We start from the raw sequence: 18,270 nt of genomic DNA, 5'->3' as shown, positions 1-18,270 counted from the left end.
TCATCTGTTGGAACCCAGTAATGAGGTTTTCTAGTTGCATCAATAATCCGGTTTTCTGTCTACATGTGCTGCCCATCTCCATTTAATTTCTATTATGATCATAGTGACGCATTCCTTCCCAGCCCTTTCCCTGTTATGTATTCTCTCTCTCTCTCTCTCTCTCTCTCTCTCTCTCTCTCTCTCTCTCTCTCTCTCTCTCCCCCTCTCTCTCTCTCCCCCTCCCCCTCGCTCCCTCCCTCCGTGTCCCCTGATTATTTCCAACACGCGTCTGATTTCCCTGAGTAACCTTCAGCAGTTTGCGAACGCTTTCCACATATGAAATGTGTGTTACTGCCGCGAATCAATATTTGGTGGTACGCAACTACTGTATACTTTCTGCGTGTGGCACCTAGGGAGCTTCCTTGTAATAATTCTATTGGGTTTACCAAAAGTACTCTCCAATTTTATTCTTCTGTTTATCTCTTTCGCCGTCCATTCATTCGTAGTCATCAGCAGTATAAGTCTCTTACTAAACATGCTAAATATATAAATTAAGAAAATACATGATTATACAACAGTCATAATTCACAAGACAAATGAATTAAACAAATTTACATTGCGTTAACATTTATCCAAAACGGAACAGCACCTACAACATTGCCATCGGCAAGCAATACATCTTTTTCCAAGCATGAAAATGGACACAGAGGGCTTCGTCACATATGTCAGACTGTCGTACTTTCTGTCCTCTGATGTGAAGCCCCATGACTTAAGCAATGACTTTGCCCTGTCGACAACAGTTCTTATTCGATTAAGGGAGCTCCAGACACTCCGTTCGTCATTGTAACCAGCTGGAAGATCTTCACGCGAGTCCAAGCAATTTTGGTGCCTAGATTTCCACAATGAAAGTCTTGCATTATCTGGAGGTGCTTCGAAACGCATTGATGTCTAGAGGAAACTTCCTTAATTTCAGCCTGGGGCAAACAATGGGCAAAGTTCTCAACCTCCAGTCGTTCTTCATCAGAAGCGACGTCTTCACGAATACTTACAGTTGTAATACTAGCAGGACAGTATTTTATTAGTAGGGATGTGTTTTAGGCATCCGGTGATAAGCTTGCAAGCTTCGTTCGAGGCAAGGTCTGCAGGCTTGACGTGGGTTGACGTATACCGTGCAGGGGATGTATATTCTCCAGCAGAGTAGCACAGAAACAAAGCTTTTGTTCTAAAAACTTGTGGTTTGGCACCCCAGTTCGTACATCTGAGCTTCCTGAGGATGTTGTTTCTGGGACTGACATTTAGAGCAATGTATTGTAAAAGTGAGGGAGCGATCTGGCGTTACCCCGAAGTACTTTAGGATGAGAGAATGTTCCAAGAGGGTTCCATTCCAGGAGCCTTGTAATTTTCTGGAAGCCTCTATATACTCGAGCTGGAAAGTAAAAAGTTGAGGTTTTGACAAGCTAGTGCAAAATTGTCTTCTTGTGTTGTGGAGCGGTGGGTCGTTAGCGTCAATATTGAACAGTAATGAAACCGGCTCGCTTCCTTGGGCAATCCAGTTTTCTGTACTCCCCATTTACTTTGTTGACCTTGTAAGTCAACGAAAAATCTCCGATTCTGTAGCAAGTTTGACATAATCTGGTGTGTTTGGAGTCGTTTCCGAGCACGAAGATATTCCGTAACAGTACAGTTACCCAGTATATTCCTGATTTCTAAAACCGACGAGTAAATATACGGGTTCCGTTACCATTTTCAGTAAATGAAGTAATAATTTTAAGTCGTGAAATTAGATCCAATTTAAATTTCTTGGACTCCACAGAGATAATACAGTGAAGTAGAATGTTCTAAAATAGAAGTGACAAATTTTTAGTGTAATGTTGATGGGAAGTGATCGTTATTATAACAAAAATACATATCCATTAGCACACAATTTGCATGTGTGAAAGTAGATCTTCGAAGGTGGTATCTATGAAATGAAAGGCAGAATCTGAGCACAACTTAGAATGTACCTTGGCCTGCACCAATCTGGATATACAAAAAGATTGTTAGAAATAAATAGCACCAAGCGTGTCAGTGACTGATTATTTTTTAGTGTAATAGAGAATCTACAAAAACTTGTATTTTATTTGTTTGATCCTTGATTGAATATTAATTATCATACGCCATTTTACAAACGGAATACAATTTTCTTACTTTTTTCAGGCAAAATTCAGTTAGACGCTAAACCTTGGCGGGGGTACTAACTAATTGATGCGCTGAGAACCATAAGTGCCTAAAGTACACTGCCATCGGTATTGAGACTGTAGTGCGTGTTCAAGCGTCTGATACCTTTCGATGTTAGGCTTTATCAGTGCTGAACCCCTACACTGTATGTATGAACTTTTGCGAAAAGCTGTCTCAGCGATTTCTCCGATATTTACTGCCATATGGACCAAAAGCACAAATTTGGACTGCTGTAGGAACGCTCCATGGCTATACTGACTCCCGTTTCTTCATACAAGCTGGAAACTCTTCAAGGAAGGCTCCACGACAACCTCACGTCCCATGATTTCAGCATTCCAGTCTGTAAAATGTACGCTGAAGGTTTGAGAAGCTTTAAGAGTGTTGCCGACCTCACTAACATCCGAAAGTTGATATATGTGATAACAATGCGCTTTACAGAAATTTTACATGGAATTATCAAAACTTGCCATGAACTGTTGTTTAGAGTAACATATTCTTCAGTGGAGTAGTGGAACGCCAGTGGCGTTCCATTACTCCACTGAAGAATATGTTACTTTAAACAATTTTTTTCAAGTCACATTGAGGGAAAGTACAGTTTATTTCCCCGCTCTGTTTAGATGCTCTGCAAAATCAAGTGCCCAAAACTTTATGTGGAAGGAAATACAAAGACTGAACAAAACTAGTAGAAAAAACTTGAACTCACAGAGTTAGCAAAACTTCTAGATTTCTTGCCTGACATAGTATTATCTGAATCCCAAGCCAGATAGTGTCCTTACTGAAAATGATGATAACGAAGACCTTGAAGTGTTTGGATAGGTCATGGTTGTGTGTGTGCCGTCTTTAGTGTCTGTTCTTTATATTCCGATTGTAGTTTTACATTCATTACAAACCACACAGTAGCCAAAGAAACACTTTTACCGCTAACACACACACACACACACACACACACACACACACACACACACACACACCTACATATATATGAAAATTTTGCGAATTAACATTAATAATAACAATCCAAAGTTTTAATTAAAATTTCGTAACATAAAGTGGGTTCATTATTTTTATACGGAAAATAGGATGTTTAAGATGTGGTTAAAAAATAAGTCTGACCTATGAGACATGTGGTTTGCCTACAATTTCAATTTCCACAAACATCTATTTTTCTGAAAACTTTGTGTCTGTACTTTGGGCCGTTATGGTTGCCAGTGATTCACTTGAACGAAGACAATGTTTTACACTACTGGCCATTAAAATTGCTACACCAAGAAGAAATGCACATGAAAAACGAGTATTCATTGGACAAATATATTATACTAGAACTGACATGCGATTACATTTTCACGCACTTTGGGTGCATAGATCCTGACAAATCAGTATCCAGAACAACCACCTCTGGCCGTAATAACGGCCTTGATACGCCTGGGCATTGAGTCAAACAGAGCTTGGATGGCGCGTACAGGTACAGCTGCCCATGCAGCTTCAACACGATACCACAGTTCATCAAGAGTAGTGACTGGCATATTGTGACGAGCCAGTTGCTCGGCTACCATTGACCAGACGTATTCAGTTGGTGAGAGATCTGGAGAATGTTCTGGCCAGGGCAGTAGTCGAACATTTTCTGTATCGAGAAAGGCCCGTACAGTACCTGCAACATGCGGTCATGCATTATCCTGCTGAAATGTAGGGTTTCGCAGGGATCGAATGAAGGGTAGAGCCACGGGTCGTAACACATCTGAAATGTAACGTCTACTGTTCTAAGTGCCGTCAATGCGAACAAGAGGTGTCCGAGGCGTGTGACCAACGGCACCCTGTACCATCACGCCGGGTGATACGCCAGTATGGCGATGACGAATACACGCTTCCAATGTGCGTTCACCACGATATCGCCAAACACGGATGAGACCTTCATGATGTTGTAAACAAAACCTGGACTCATCCGAAAAAATGACGTTTTGCCACTCGTGCACCCAGGTTCGTCGTTGAGTACACCATCGCAGGCGCTCCTGTCAGTGATGCAGCGTCAAGGGTAACGGTAGCGATGGTCTCCGAGCTGATAGTCCATACTGCTGCAAACGTCGTCGAACTGTTCGTGCAGATGGTTGTTATCTTGCAAACGTCCCCATCTGTTGACTCAGGGATCGAGATGTGGCTGCACAATCCGTTACAGCCATGCGAATAAGATGCCTGTCATCTTGACTGCCAGTGATACGAGACCGTTGGGATCCAGCACGGCGTTCCGTATTACCCTCCTGAACCCAGAGATTCCGTATTCTGCTAACAGTCATTGGATCTCGACCAACGCGAGCAGCAATGTCGCGATACGATAAATCGCAATCGCGATAGGCTACAATCCGACCTTTTTCAAAGTCGGAAACGTACGCATTTCTCCTCCTTACACGAGGCATCACAACAACGTTTCACCAGGCAACGCCGGTCAACTGCTGTTTGTGTATGAGAAATCGGTTGGAAAATTTCCTTATGTCAGCACGTTGCAGGTGTCGCCACCGGCGCCAACCTTGTGTGAATGATCTGAAAAGCTAATCCTTTGCATATCACAGCATCTTCTTCCTGTCGCGTCCGTAGCACGTCATCACCGTGGTGTAGCAGTTTTAATGGCCAGTAGTGTACATTTAGTCTACTTAGTCACACAGCTACTTCCAGATTATGTAGCCATTTTCCCGTGATTACCCGTCTGAAAAGTGCATAACACTACCGATATGATTCGGGAACATACTAATATGAATGTAGCGCAACAGAAAATGGTCAACGCCGTGTGCTTTTCACACGGGAAAATTCTGTGGAATCCCGCAAGGCGCAGCTCCGCCCCTTGCCGCGCCAGCAGCCGCCTGACGCGCGCCGGCCGTGTGTTGCAGGAGCTGGAGGGCCTGAGCCAGGCGACGCCCACGCTCGACGACAACTCCATGTTCAGCAGCTCCGGGTCGCTGTCGCCCGCCGCGTCCGACCTGGAGCACGAGGAGGAGGCTCCGGCAGCGGCGCCGGCGCCGACGACCGGGGTAGCGGCGGCCGGCGAGTCGGTACGTGATCGCTTCTAGTCACCCACTAGCAGGTCTTGTTCCTCGCCGAAGCCGTCGCAGCGGGCAGAAGACGTCGTCGCCGTCCAAGTATTCGGCGTCCGCCGTGTGCCGGATCGCCAGCACCGACCAAAAGTGTACCTTGCAAGTGAAAAACAAACCGTGCTAGAATATGTTTCTGCGTGCAACGCTAATGCGCAATATTACAAACGCAAGCTTTCTGAAACACTGCCAACAGTGAAAAATTAGACTCTAGTTGACTATAAACTAGTAATCACACTTCGTAGACTCGTAAAAGAAACTACAGACAGTATAGGATCTGTACGTCCGTCTTGATATGAAGACATTTTTATCTTCTCAGATTAGTTTCGGCATATGGTCGGCAACATCAGTAGTCTTTCTTTTATCCTATAAGCATACTGGATTAACACACACAGGAAGTTGTTAGCGGATGTTTTCTATTTTGCCACTAGTGATCCGTGGTCTCCAGTGGCTCCTTAAACAGAACAATATTCTGTTATTTGATTTATTACTCCCAGTTACCTTTGTTGTTGTGAAAACTGCATAACAGTGAAAAATTCTGCAATAGCACTCACCAAAATGTACAACTAGAGTTCCTAATCAGCTGTAGGCTACTGTAGACTATCACAAGCAAGCATAGTCAACGGTAGTTATCGTAGCAGTTTTGGTAGTTTATATCGTAACCGCTTTACCTGCACGTTAGGTGTGTTGCATACCTGTCGGGCGTTACCTCATTCCGTTCACTTTGTGTATGCGACCAGTGTCTGTGTAGTATAAAGGGCGCGTAACCTGCGAAACACTTTTATCCTACATATTTATTCCCCTGTCAGTTATTTAAAAATAAACAATATTTATAGCAAAATTGAAATTGTCATTATTTAATCCAGGTTTTATTCGAAAATTGTTGATTTGTAACGTGAAACAAAAACGTATAAAACATTGCCTAAGTACTTCGTCGAGCTTATATGAAACATACTTCTATCATTCATGAACAGCTTTCGCACGTATCAATAACAAAATAAACTCTTGCCTTTGATCCTGCTGAAGAACGTTCTATTGGGTACAATAATAATAATAATAATAATAATAATAATAATAATAATAGTAACAATAATAATGAGCTCTTCACGTTTGTTCATGTAAACGCTACTTGCATCAAAAGTAATTGCTTTGGTTAAAGCGTAGAAGTTACGTGATCAACAAATTTTTATTACTGCTGAAATGTAATTTATATGTCCTAAGGATATAGAACACACATTGGACAAGCTAAATGCCGTGCGGTTTTAATTAGTCGTCACCTCCAAGCGTGGTTTCGGTAGAGCGCAACGCTACATACAACACAAAATACAGAGTAATTGAAAAACCCTCAGACGCGCACGAACTATGACGTGATTGTCTTCACTGCGGGAACAGTTCAGGATGGCGGCGTTGTGCCACTCTCCCATTGCATTCAACGAAACCATACACAAGACGAGTATCGACCATCTCTTCATCAGTAAACCTGCCCATATTACTGTGTATCACTTTTAACGCGAAACTGACATTGCCGGACACACAAGCCCGAGTCAGAACAGAGAAGTACTGAATGCAAGCCTGCATGCGAAGAGTAAAGTGGGTATTACTGTTGTCAACAGCAAATACCGTGACTGAATGGAACAAGTTTGTTTTCAGATGAGGCACACATCGCATACCGACATTTGCAGTGCTGTCCAGATATTTTTAGTGTAATCCAGACAGAAAGATAAATGGGGGTAAGAAATCTAATGAAATGCAATTACTCGGTAACGAGGCACCGAAGACCACAAGCTCCCTATACTGAAATAATTAAAAAATAATTATTCCTGAAGAACTTCTTAAATTTTGTCGGTGTAGTTGGGCCTCTATCTGTGGAATGGTTACCTAGTGGAATACGTTAACTTAGGATAACAGAGGATAATGTATTATCACGCATGGTACACTCTCTTGACATTCGTCGAATCTTTCCATTACAGCTCTATTTCCACAATTTTAAAAGACAGATGTTATGTTAAGTCATAATTTAAATTTGATTATTGGCAAAGGCTCATGTTGCAGTTGGTTTTCTGAATGAGAAACTCAAAACTGACTTTTCACGTAGCGATTGTGGGAAATGTAAAAAGTAGAAAGTATGGTATCACCGGCTGAGAACTCAAAACAACAGTTGAAAATTCACCTGTTCCGCTATGTAATAATTCTGTATTTCATACATGTTAAAATAAAATCCACTGACGTTAGCAAAAATTTTCCGAAACTAGTTTGGGGAGAGCAAACAGTGTTCATGAAGACGGACCCACAAATCCCATTTTGTTTTTTCTGCAGACATTTAACCAATCGGGAGGAAAGTTAGGTACGTAATGATAGGTAATAAAGAGTTAAAGTTCAAACAAAAGTGATAGCAGCAACATAGTTCAGATTTTTTTTCTCTTCATTGCTCGAGTAGTGAGTTAGTGGTAACACTACCTTTATATATTCTATATATATATTCGGCTAGTGTAGAGGATATTCACCTACATACTACTAGCTCTATACCTGTTCTGCAGTGTGGAATTAAAAAACGCCTGTGCATACCGTCGCTTCAGTGAGACGTTTCCGCTGTACCAACCGGTGTTGGGCATAAAAGTTACCGCACTGTTTACCACTTGACTTATATGGTTTCAATCTCACCAGCTGTGTTTTAGTAACAGAAAGACAAAAAAAAAGTCTCATTGGGTGTATCCAGAATCCTGTAATTACTGGAATTTTTTCTTTGTTGTTATTTCAGTTTCCCAAGGGCAGGCTGCAAGCGGATGAAACCGCTATCCGGCTTAAACGCTACAGGCTTTACATTGCCGCATACTGTGAAATAAATAATATGATGATTTTGATTTTAAAAGCTATACATAAGTGACAATTTTTTGGATTAGCGATATAAATGGATGCTCTACATAAATTACGAGTAAGAATAGATAGAGAGGATCGAACCAGTGTTGTTGCGATGTAACGGTGGTGCTGGTTATGTATTATAAACATTGATGTGCGCGATCCTGATAAGAAGATGCAGAAGGCATCTAATATTTATTGCGTAGGGGGGGAGGGGTAGCTGGTGGAACGGGGGAAAAACTATAGGGTACGTTAGGATATGGTTGAGGGGGAACGTGGTAGGTTCAAATGGCTCTGAGCACTATGGGACTTAACTTCTCAGGTCATCAGTCCCCTAGAACTTAGAACTACTTAAACGTAACTAACCTAAGGACATCACACACTTCCATGCCCGAGGCAGGATTCGAAACTGCGACCGTAGCGGTGGCGCGGTTCCGGACTGTAGCGCCTACAACCGCTCGGCCACTTCGGCCGGGAACGTGGTAGGCTGTGGTTGGAAGGATATATATATATATATATATATATATATATATATATATATATATATATATATATTTATTTCCGGTGCCCAAGTTCTTATCAAGGTCTCATTAGGTTTCCCCTGGTTGCCAGACAAATACTGGAAAGCCCCTCATATGGTGATTTTTTTTTATATATATTTTCACAGTATGGGGGGCTTTCCAGTATTTGTCTGACAACCAAGGGAAACCTACTGAAACCTTGATCAGAACTGGGGCATCGGAACTACAGTGAAAAACACAACTAAAACATCACTTTTTCGACACGCTGTAATTGTCCCACTTTGCGACGTAGAAGTTTGAAACCTGGCTTAAAGGTGCCTACAACCTTCCTCTGTAATGGGACAAAGGCGTGACCTCATCAATGTCAGCCTCGGACTTTGCGACGCTTCAAATAGCAAGGTGCTGACACATGCGAAAAAAGGCTGAAGTTCATGTGAGGTTTAAAGTGGATTAATAATGTCGAATTGGCACCAAATATCGCCATAATTCTACCCAACGCCACCGTGGACATATTACTCCATGGGAAGGTCGTGATATCCCCCTTTTATCCACATTTCTTCCCTGCTTTTAACGCCCCTGCGATGGAGATCAGAACCGCGACGCCCAGCATGTCACGCGGTTTTCTTGTAGGTGGCCAATGAAAACATTTCAGACACGAATAGGCCTTAGAAGGTGGCATAGAGGTCCCCCTTTTCTTGGGGCGTTGATTCACATACATTTCGCGGTCGAAAACGGTAGTTCACAGTCTGATGAGCAACATGACAACATTCTTGACAACTTTTGACCCTGCTGATACTGTCGTGGACGATTAAACACCTCTCTAAGGAGATCGTGGGCCAGCAACACCACTGAACGTGGCTGCAGACGTTTGAAGTGCAGTGCGACCGCAGTTTTTACTCTGGGTGTACCGGGGGCAGCCAACGGCCTTCCTGCAGTGGTAACACCGGTTCCCGTCAGATCACCGAAGTTAAGCGCTGTAGGGCTGAGCTAGCACTTGGATGGATGACCAACCGGTCTGCCGAGCGCTGTTGGCAAGTGGGGTGCACTCAGCCCTTGTGAGGCAAACTGAGGAGCTACTTGATTGAGAAGTAGCGGCTCCGGTCTCGGAATCTGAGCGGTGTGCTGCCCACATGCCGCTCCATATCCGCATCCAGTGACGCCTGTGGGCTGAGGATGACACGGTGGCCAGTAGATACCTTTGGTTCTTCATGGCCTGTGCAGGAGTAGTTTAGTTTAGTTTTAGTACGGCGTGCAACCACTAGGGACTGTTCAAAACCATTCGAAGAAATATGAACACGATTCGAAGCAGCAAAGGGAACTTCTGCTTATCAGCCCTCCTGTTTCGCCCCCTTCTATAACGTGATCACGTAGGTGTACGACATTGACACATGCATGAATAAAACGGCAAAGTATCCTTCTAAGACTCCCGAGTTCGGCAACACCATAGGTCCTATCCGTCCACCTTTGTTGAGCACTTTAAAAATGTACCTTCAAACAGACAAACTGTGCCGGAGTCGAAGGCATTTGCAGACAGGCTACGTTGATATTCTAGCGCCTGCTAGTATGCATCTGGAGAGGGGTGTCAAGGGGTTGCCTGTCTGCAAGTCCGTAGCACCCCGTCGCAGTTTTTCTCTATACAGGTTCATTTTTAAAGTGATCATCAAAGGTGGCCAGGTAACACGGAGAATGTTGCCGAACTGAAGGTCTTACAGGGACCATTTGCCATTTTATTCACGCGTTTGCTAATGTCGCACCCCTCCGTAATAATGTCACAACAGGAGGGCCGAAAAAGCATCACCATCCTTTGCTGCTTCAGATCGCGTTCATATTTCGTCGAACGGTCCCTAGTGGTACTGTCTTGTACACCAGAGCAAAAACTGTAGTCGCACTGCACTCCAACATCGTGCTATCAAATTCAATGTGGTTGCTGGCTCACGACGTCCTTAGAGAAGCCTTGAGTTGCCCATGGGTGTATCAGCAGCGTCGAAAGTTGTCAAGAACGTCGTTCTGTTGCTCATCACCTTGCGAACTGTCGTTTTCGATCGCAAAATGTGTTGAAATCAATGCCCAATCAAAGGAGATGGTTCCATAGAGGCCCTTTATACCACCTCCTCATTCTGAGTGGCGGGGGGTCTGCAGTGTTGTCCTCGGCCATCCACAAGAAAACAGCGTAATTTCAACGCTGAGAGTTGTGGTTCCAATCTCCATCGCAGAAGCGTCAAAAGAATAGTGTGTGTGACGACCTTACCATTGTGTGGCACGTCCACAGCGGCGTTGGGCAGAGTTGTGAAATTTGGTGTCAATGTGACATCGTTAACCCACCGTATACCACACGGGAACCTCTGAGCTCTCTCCTTTTTTTCGGATGTGTCAACACCTTGCTGTCTGAAGGGTCGCCGAGCCCGAGGGTGACGTCACACGCCACCATGCGTATTTATCATTCAAGAGGGAAGTTGTAGGCACCCTTGGCCAAAAATTCAAACTTTTACGTCACAGTGGGGGACAGTTGCGGCGTTTCGAAAAAGTGAACCTTTACTTGTGTTTTGCAGTGTATTTCCAGTCATCTTGTTAATGTTGCAGTTGTTCTTATTTCCTCTCCAAGTGCACTTTTAATTTAATTCTGCGACAACTGCGACAATATATCTCATACAAAAGTATGAAATTCTAGTGAAAGTGTTTTGTTCACATACTTGAAGTAAAACCGATGACTTGCTCAACAAGAGTAGCCCTATCATACATACATTTCTGGGAAAAAATGCAACATCTTCAAGGACAAGGTTATTTTATTGACAAGTGAGGTGACAGGTCGCTCATGTTGCAGGAGTATATGATAGTATATTCAAATCAAACAATGAAACACACGTCACAGTACAGGGTGCCCCTCTTCTGGTGACAAAATGGGTGTGTAACTGTGTATGCTCTTGCAGGCCAGTGGAGTAGATGTACGCCACGAGGAGGACGTTGCGTCACAGCAGTCGAATGTAGACGTGCATTGTCCTGCTGAAACAGCATGTCACCTATTGTCAAACAAACGGCGGTAGCAAAGGGGTAATACCCCATGCAATGTAGCAGATACTGGTTACCTTACGCTGCAAAAACACGAAATGTGACAGCGATTTGTAACTGATGATCCCCCCCACAGCATGGTGCCTAAGATGTGATCCATGTGTCGTGAACAAATGTACTCTGGAATAGGTCGCACACCAGATCTACTCGGTACAAGAGGACGTCCATCACTCGCATAAAGTCATGATGCACTCTCGTCACTGAAGACGACAGAGCGCCATTCCACTCTCCAGTCAACTCTTTCACGGCACGAGAGTAGCCATGCGTCGCGCTGTCGTAGTAGCAGAGGTAGCGTGGCCAGAGGCACACGTGATCTTAGTCCTGCGGCAAGTAGACAGTTTTGTGTCGTCTCTGACGACACAGCAAGTGCGACGTGTGCCCAGATTTTGTCCCTGGATGACGTTTGGTCGGAAACCCTTGATCGCACAATGCGTCGATCTTGATGTGCGTCTGTATCACTTGGACGTCCAGAATCTTGTCTAAGGTGTGGTAACGTTCCACAGAAGAATGTCGAAAGCAGCGACACACCACCGATTCATTGTGCCCAGAATGAGCAGCAATCCGTTGATACACCTAGCGAGCTTCCCGCACGCTACAATGCGACTCCGTTCAAATGGCTTAAACTCTTCAGTATGACGTACTCTTCGGTGGGGCATGGGTGTATTCTTGAATGAATGTTTCAAACACTTCACTCCCCAACGCAGCACAGTTACTGCCTGCAGAGCTAAAACAGGACACATCAGACTAGCCTCCTGTGCGTCATCTAATCGCCGATGAATATGACAAATGAATCACTAACAGCACAAACCTTTAGTATGCACGTATTATACCCTGGTGCCGCTGAAAAAATCCTTGAGAGAGTTGCATTTTGTTCAGGCAGTATGTATATACACTAACAGGGCGGATTGTTTTAGGACATGTCCTTTTCAGCCAAATATAACAGGAGGCTGGGAAGAGAGGCAGACGGAATCCTAACGGATAATGTTTAAGAGAGGACTTCCAGTTCCGGCAGTTGGCTGACGACCGAGGGAAGCCTCCCTAAAACCTGGGTCAGAATCGAGGAACTAAAATTATTTTAAATTATTTCTGTAACAATGTTGCCATTGTCCCAAATAAAAATTGAAATGTTATGTATGTAGCGGTATTTGTGTGTGTGTGTGTGTGTGTGTGTTTGTGTGTGTGTATTTTGTATGTAGATATTGTTACATATTGGGTGCGTAACATTGCCTTCTATACATTACGCATGAAAATTTGACAGTGCAAGAGACATAGAGTGCGTTTTGTAAGATAGTGTTTTCATTTTCGTTATGAAGTTTGTAAGAGAGGAAGTTTTGTGTTATTTGCAAACAATATTCTCAAAATTGTTATGAAGTTGTGAGTTGAATAATATATTTTTTTGCTTCAAAAGTCCGATAGTATACATTCATTTCTCATAGACATCTTCTGGAGACTTTGTGGAGCTCATGTAGTTGTCGTACAGCGCATCGCCCATGATGGAACTCCAGTGGACAAACGTTGCTCCACACCACTGCCTGAAACCACATATGTTTATCCGTTTCATCACCTTACTGGTTCCATTTTGATAAACGCTTTCTTACTCGGTACCTATGTCTTGTAAGAGATGTTCCAACTATATATTTCTAGGCTGAATGTTGTTATCTGTCATTCAGCCACTGCATCCTTTTGCATGTGTTACGTGGTGCATAACCTTTTTCATCTTAAATAACTTTAACATTAAAGATATAAGTAATCTTATTTCACCTAGACGAATAGTAACCGTGCTATCTGTAAACAATTTTTCGCAGTTCCATTAATCATCGAAACATAAGTACAAACTTTTTTAAAAACTGATATTATCGTATTTCTTCGGCTGCAATAGATCTATATGATACGAATTCGGTGATATATCTCTATTTAGGTATGATAAGAAGTATCATAGTAGAAATACATATAGCGATTTTTGTGGTATTGTCAGTTTGTATGACGCGCTACTCCGAAACTAACTGCAATTTAAAATTAACATGTAAGGAAGGTGACGGATGTTAAGTACAAAAGCCATAGCCGCTATACTAGAACAGAAAGCAAGAACTTGTATATTGTTTAATACTGAGAGAAAAAGAAACATAGACGGAGGATTAAAAAAAGTTCGTGTATTTTCTATTAATAGAAGTCCTTCAATTGTTTGTATTTTTGTTCATTGCTGAGCTACATGAATTTGGGAGTGAAATCTCCATTCTCAGTATTCACAGATTTAATTTTGGCTTCTCCGCATTGTTTCATATCTACCAGTAAATACAACTTTGACAAACAGTGTAACACAGATATTTAATAGCTCTATAGTTTGTCTTACATTGAGATCCACATGTCTTTTTCCATTTATATTTCAGTCTGACCTTTCTAAACAGCAGCTGCTTCTCCAGGCCATGGTAGAGAGCCGCATTGAATGTGTGAACCCAGAAAGTGGAACTTTGGCTTTGAAAGACAGGTCATCGTCAGACCAGAATACAGAATTTCACTCTGAAGAAATTTATAGCTTCCACTACTAGTATCTGTAAAGTGAAGCCAATCTCAGTTTATTAAAGAAATAGTTTAGTTCAATCTCTTACCTAGCAGGCAGTTAGTACCATCTTCGGAATATACGTCGAGCTACAGCTGTACTAGGCAATCGACCACACGCCGCTCTCCCCCCCCTCCCCCCGCTCCACCTTCCAAACGAATTTGCTGATCGTATACTGCAAGTAAGCTTGTCGGTAATCCTCTGTGTAAATCCGAATTTCGGTCGTTACATGGAACGCCTGTTCTAGGACGTAATACGTATGTTGATGTGCGCTCTAGAAATTTTGTAAGACTCTCCGTGGCCCAGATAGTGTTTCTTGTAAAGTCTGCGCCTGCAGTCTTTTGTGCATTTCTGCGACACTCTCATGCTGGCTATGCGAACTCTTGACGAGGGCTGCAGTTCTTCATCTACTATGCTGCATGTATTCCATTAACTCAAATTGGTAAAGGCCACAAAGTATCTAGGAATACTAAAGGTTTGCTCGAATGTTGGTTTGTTAGCGACGTCCTTCATCGGGGAATCACACATTCTTAGCATTTTTTTCATGAATCGCAAAATAGCATCTGCCTTTGCCACGGCTAGATTTATGAGGTGTTTCAACGTAAAACGTTTCCGGACAGATATATTCGTCTCCTTGATAACGGTCGTTTGTTACTTACTGCAGTGAGTGATCGTCGATGGCGTCGTAAACCAAATATGGCTGTTTTAGCTTGTTAACTTACATTTCTTTGCATTTATCTCTGTACTAATTCTGTAATAATATACCTCATACTGAACACAGGACACACAGGTGATGGAGCAATCATGCTGAAACACTTCAGTCTGAAAGAAACAGATAAAATTGCGTTTCGTTCGGTGTGGTGACTTACACAATTGTTTCGTGAGCGTTGCATTTCCCTTCTTCTTCTTCTTATTTATTCACTTCTCGCATTAGGCTTTTAAAACTATATCATCTACAGAATTTTCTTCCATCTGCTCTTACGTCTTTAGATTCTTCCCGTGTATTGTACAAGAAAACTGATTACAGAAGCCTTTCCTTGGGTTCATATTAGATGGCTAGATCACATAACTACTGAGGAGGTACTGTATGGAATTGGGGAGAAGAGAAATTTGTGGCACAACTTGACTAGAAGGAGGGATCGATTGGTAGGACATGTTCTGAGGCATCAAGGGATCACCAATTTAGTACTGGAGGGCAGCGTAGAGGGTAAAAATCGTAGAGGGAGACCAACAGATGAATATACTAAGCAGATCCAGAAAGATGTAGGTTGCAGTAGGTACTGGGAGATGAAGAAGCTTCGACAGGATAGAGTAGCATGGAGAGCTGCATCAAACCAGTCTCTGGACTGAAGACCAGTGGACTGAAGACCACAACAAGAACAACTAGTTGTTGAGGCGGGCAAAGAGCAGGTAATATCGGACAGCGGATTGTGTCCGACAAGAGTTGTTTCTAAATGCTAGTGCTAGTGTGAGTACTCGACGCACGATTGCAGTGCGAACTATGGAGGAACAAGACTACTGACGCCAGTTTGAATTAAAATCGCAGTGCTTTCCGGAGTAGCAACAAGTTATCTGTTCCTACAGAGTTTCTCGGTGCGCTTACTTAACTCGAAGAGTGTCCTGTACTGTTTGTAAGCAGTATTACATTTTTATTGTATCTTTAGATACGGCTGGGACTGTCTCTATACAGTATCCCGTGCAGGGCCGGTTCGAGAACATTTTCACACGCAAGCGTCCGCTCCCCCCTCCCCCCTTGCCAACCCTCCCTCCGTCTCCTTTCAAAAATGGTTCAAATGGTTCTGAGCACTATGGGACTCAACTGCTGAGGTCATTAGTCCCCTAGAACTTAAAACTAGTTAAACCTAACTAAACTAATGACATCACAAACATCCATGCCCGAGGCAGGATTCGAACCTGCGACCGTAGCGGTCTCGCGGTTCCAGGCTGCAGCGCCTTTAACCGCACGGCCACTTCGGCCGGCCGTCTCCTTTCCTTCGTACACATCTATCCATGTTAGTTTTCGCTACTAACTGTGATGTGCAGTGCACACAGATCCTACTAATCGCACAGAAATCTCACAGTTGCGGCTTGGCACTCCAGGCACCGGCCCTCAGTCCGTGACAACAGCCCAAGTAATAACGACGGTAATGTTGAACTATCATCGCACTAGATTCGGGTTCTATCGGACAAAAAAGAAAGCACAGACGCTTCAATTTTTACGCTTATTTCGTTTCACAGGCAGAGATGAGAAGTCAAGACGTAAATGGGATGAAAATAATATAAAAGGAGTCGTAGGAAAAGCCAGACTTCTTTAAATGATAATCAGGGAGGTGAGTCAGAAATGTTCATTTCCAAGAACATCTTTAGGTGATATACTTAAAGCTTGACGGGAAAGCAAAGAGGTGGTCATGAAACCTGTTTTAAAAAATAACAGTCTTTGCGAGAATATTCAGTAACGAACAAGAATAGCACTGTATGGTCATGTTAAAAAATAAAACAGCCAGCGTATGTCTTTTTAATGAAGAGGACTTCTTAAATCCAGTATACAAATATACAGAGCAATTGAAAATAATTCGACGATTCAATAGGAGAAAAATGAAAGTCGGTGAAGACTTGTAGTTCGATTTTATGCGAGGACGTGAAGATTTAAGGCCGCGGTCACGTGAATCCACGAGCTGGAGCGAGCAGCTAAGAACGAGTTGACAGCTTTGAGAAACCAGGTGAGCTTGTGGACAAGTTCAAGTTTATAGCCATTCACGAAACAATTAAAATTTTTTGGTGATAAAAATATTTTACACATTACAATTTCATGTCCGATACAACCCTATAAAAATTTAAACGACCGAAATACAAACGGTGGAAAAATATCAAAAAATCAACGAACTTATATTCTTATGACTTCGAGATTATTCCAATGCAGCCTTCAGAAAATATAATTTCGAAGCGCTTAGGTATCAGATACTACACGACCGTCCGTTCCTTGTGTATTTTTTGCTGGACTGCCTCGACTCATTGTTCTTGACATTCTGTTCTATAGCAACATTTTTATCGCAAAAAATTGATTTCGATAATCTGTAATCGACTAGAGCAACCTCTTGTTCTACTTAGAAATTTCACTTCGACGACCTGTATTCGACTTAAGTTTCTTTTCTTCAAAAATGGTTCAAATGGCTCTGAGCACTATGGGACTCAACAACTGAGGTCATCAGTCCCCTAGAACTTAGAACCACTTAAACCTAACTAACCTAAGTACATCACACACATCCATGCCCGAGGCAGGATTCGAATCTGCGACCGTAGCGGTCGCGTGGTTCCAGACTGAAGCGCCTAGAACCGCTTGGCCACTTCGGCCGGATTTCTTTTCTTCAATTTGCTTTCGTCACCACTAAAAAATTTCGTACCTTGCATGTTTTTGTTCTTGAAATTGAACCGATAGTACCACAAATATGTTCATATCGGGATAGTTTTGTTTCAGTGTCTTGATTAGTTTTCAGGAGGTTGTGCTCCACAGCTCTTACGTATTTGAAAAGTGTCATATTACCACCTTGAGCTATTGGTAAAATACTTTATTTATACAACTAATTTTAGTCGTCTGACCTTCAACAGGTTCGTATGTCTCAAATAAAATTCATTAGTAACATCAGATACTTAAAGTGTCAAGAATATGTAAATACGAAAATTTAGGTTAGGTTTTGCCATGACTGTTATTGATATCGAATGAAACAAGTTTACTGTTACCAGTCACTGTTTACAAATATCCACAACACGTTTTGGAAGGTTTTGAATCTCCATCATCAGGTAGGTTTGCATGTGTTAGTATGAAATATGAGCATGTTGTATTGCAGTTTTGGGGTACCTTGTGGAGCTGTCTCAAGTGGTCACAGGCACCTCTCTCTGTCTGAACACATCACATGGAAACTGTCATATTTTGTAAACTGCTAAGAGCCACTAGGTAATACCTATAGTTTCCAGACACCATCTTTGCTTATAGAATATG

General features: G+C 42.6%; 1 long non-coding RNA gene and 1 pseudogene across 1 annotated transcript in view; one reads left to right on the top strand and one right to left on the bottom strand.

Annotated features, from left to right (window-relative positions):
* Positions 1 to 4,714: 4,714 nt before the first annotated feature.
* Positions 4,715 to 18,270, bottom strand: part of LOC124613992 — a 31,441-nt gene continuing 17,885 nt past the window's right edge. Inside the window, exon 3 of the long non-coding RNA XR_006979671.1 lies at positions 4,715 to 5,372. This is a non-coding gene — a long non-coding RNA (uncharacterized LOC124613992). The remainder of the gene's footprint in view (positions 5,373 to 18,270) is intronic.
* Positions 9,567 to 9,684, top strand: LOC124614544 (annotated as a pseudogene).

Source organism: Schistocerca americana, chromosome 4, assembly GCF_021461395.2.
Source record: "Schistocerca americana isolate TAMUIC-IGC-003095 chromosome 4, iqSchAmer2.1, whole genome shotgun sequence".
Lineage (NCBI taxonomy): Eukaryota > Metazoa > Arthropoda > Insecta > Orthoptera > Acrididae > Schistocerca > Schistocerca americana.
Note: the sequence above shows the minus strand (reverse complement) of the source record. Positions and strands in the feature narration are given on the sequence as shown.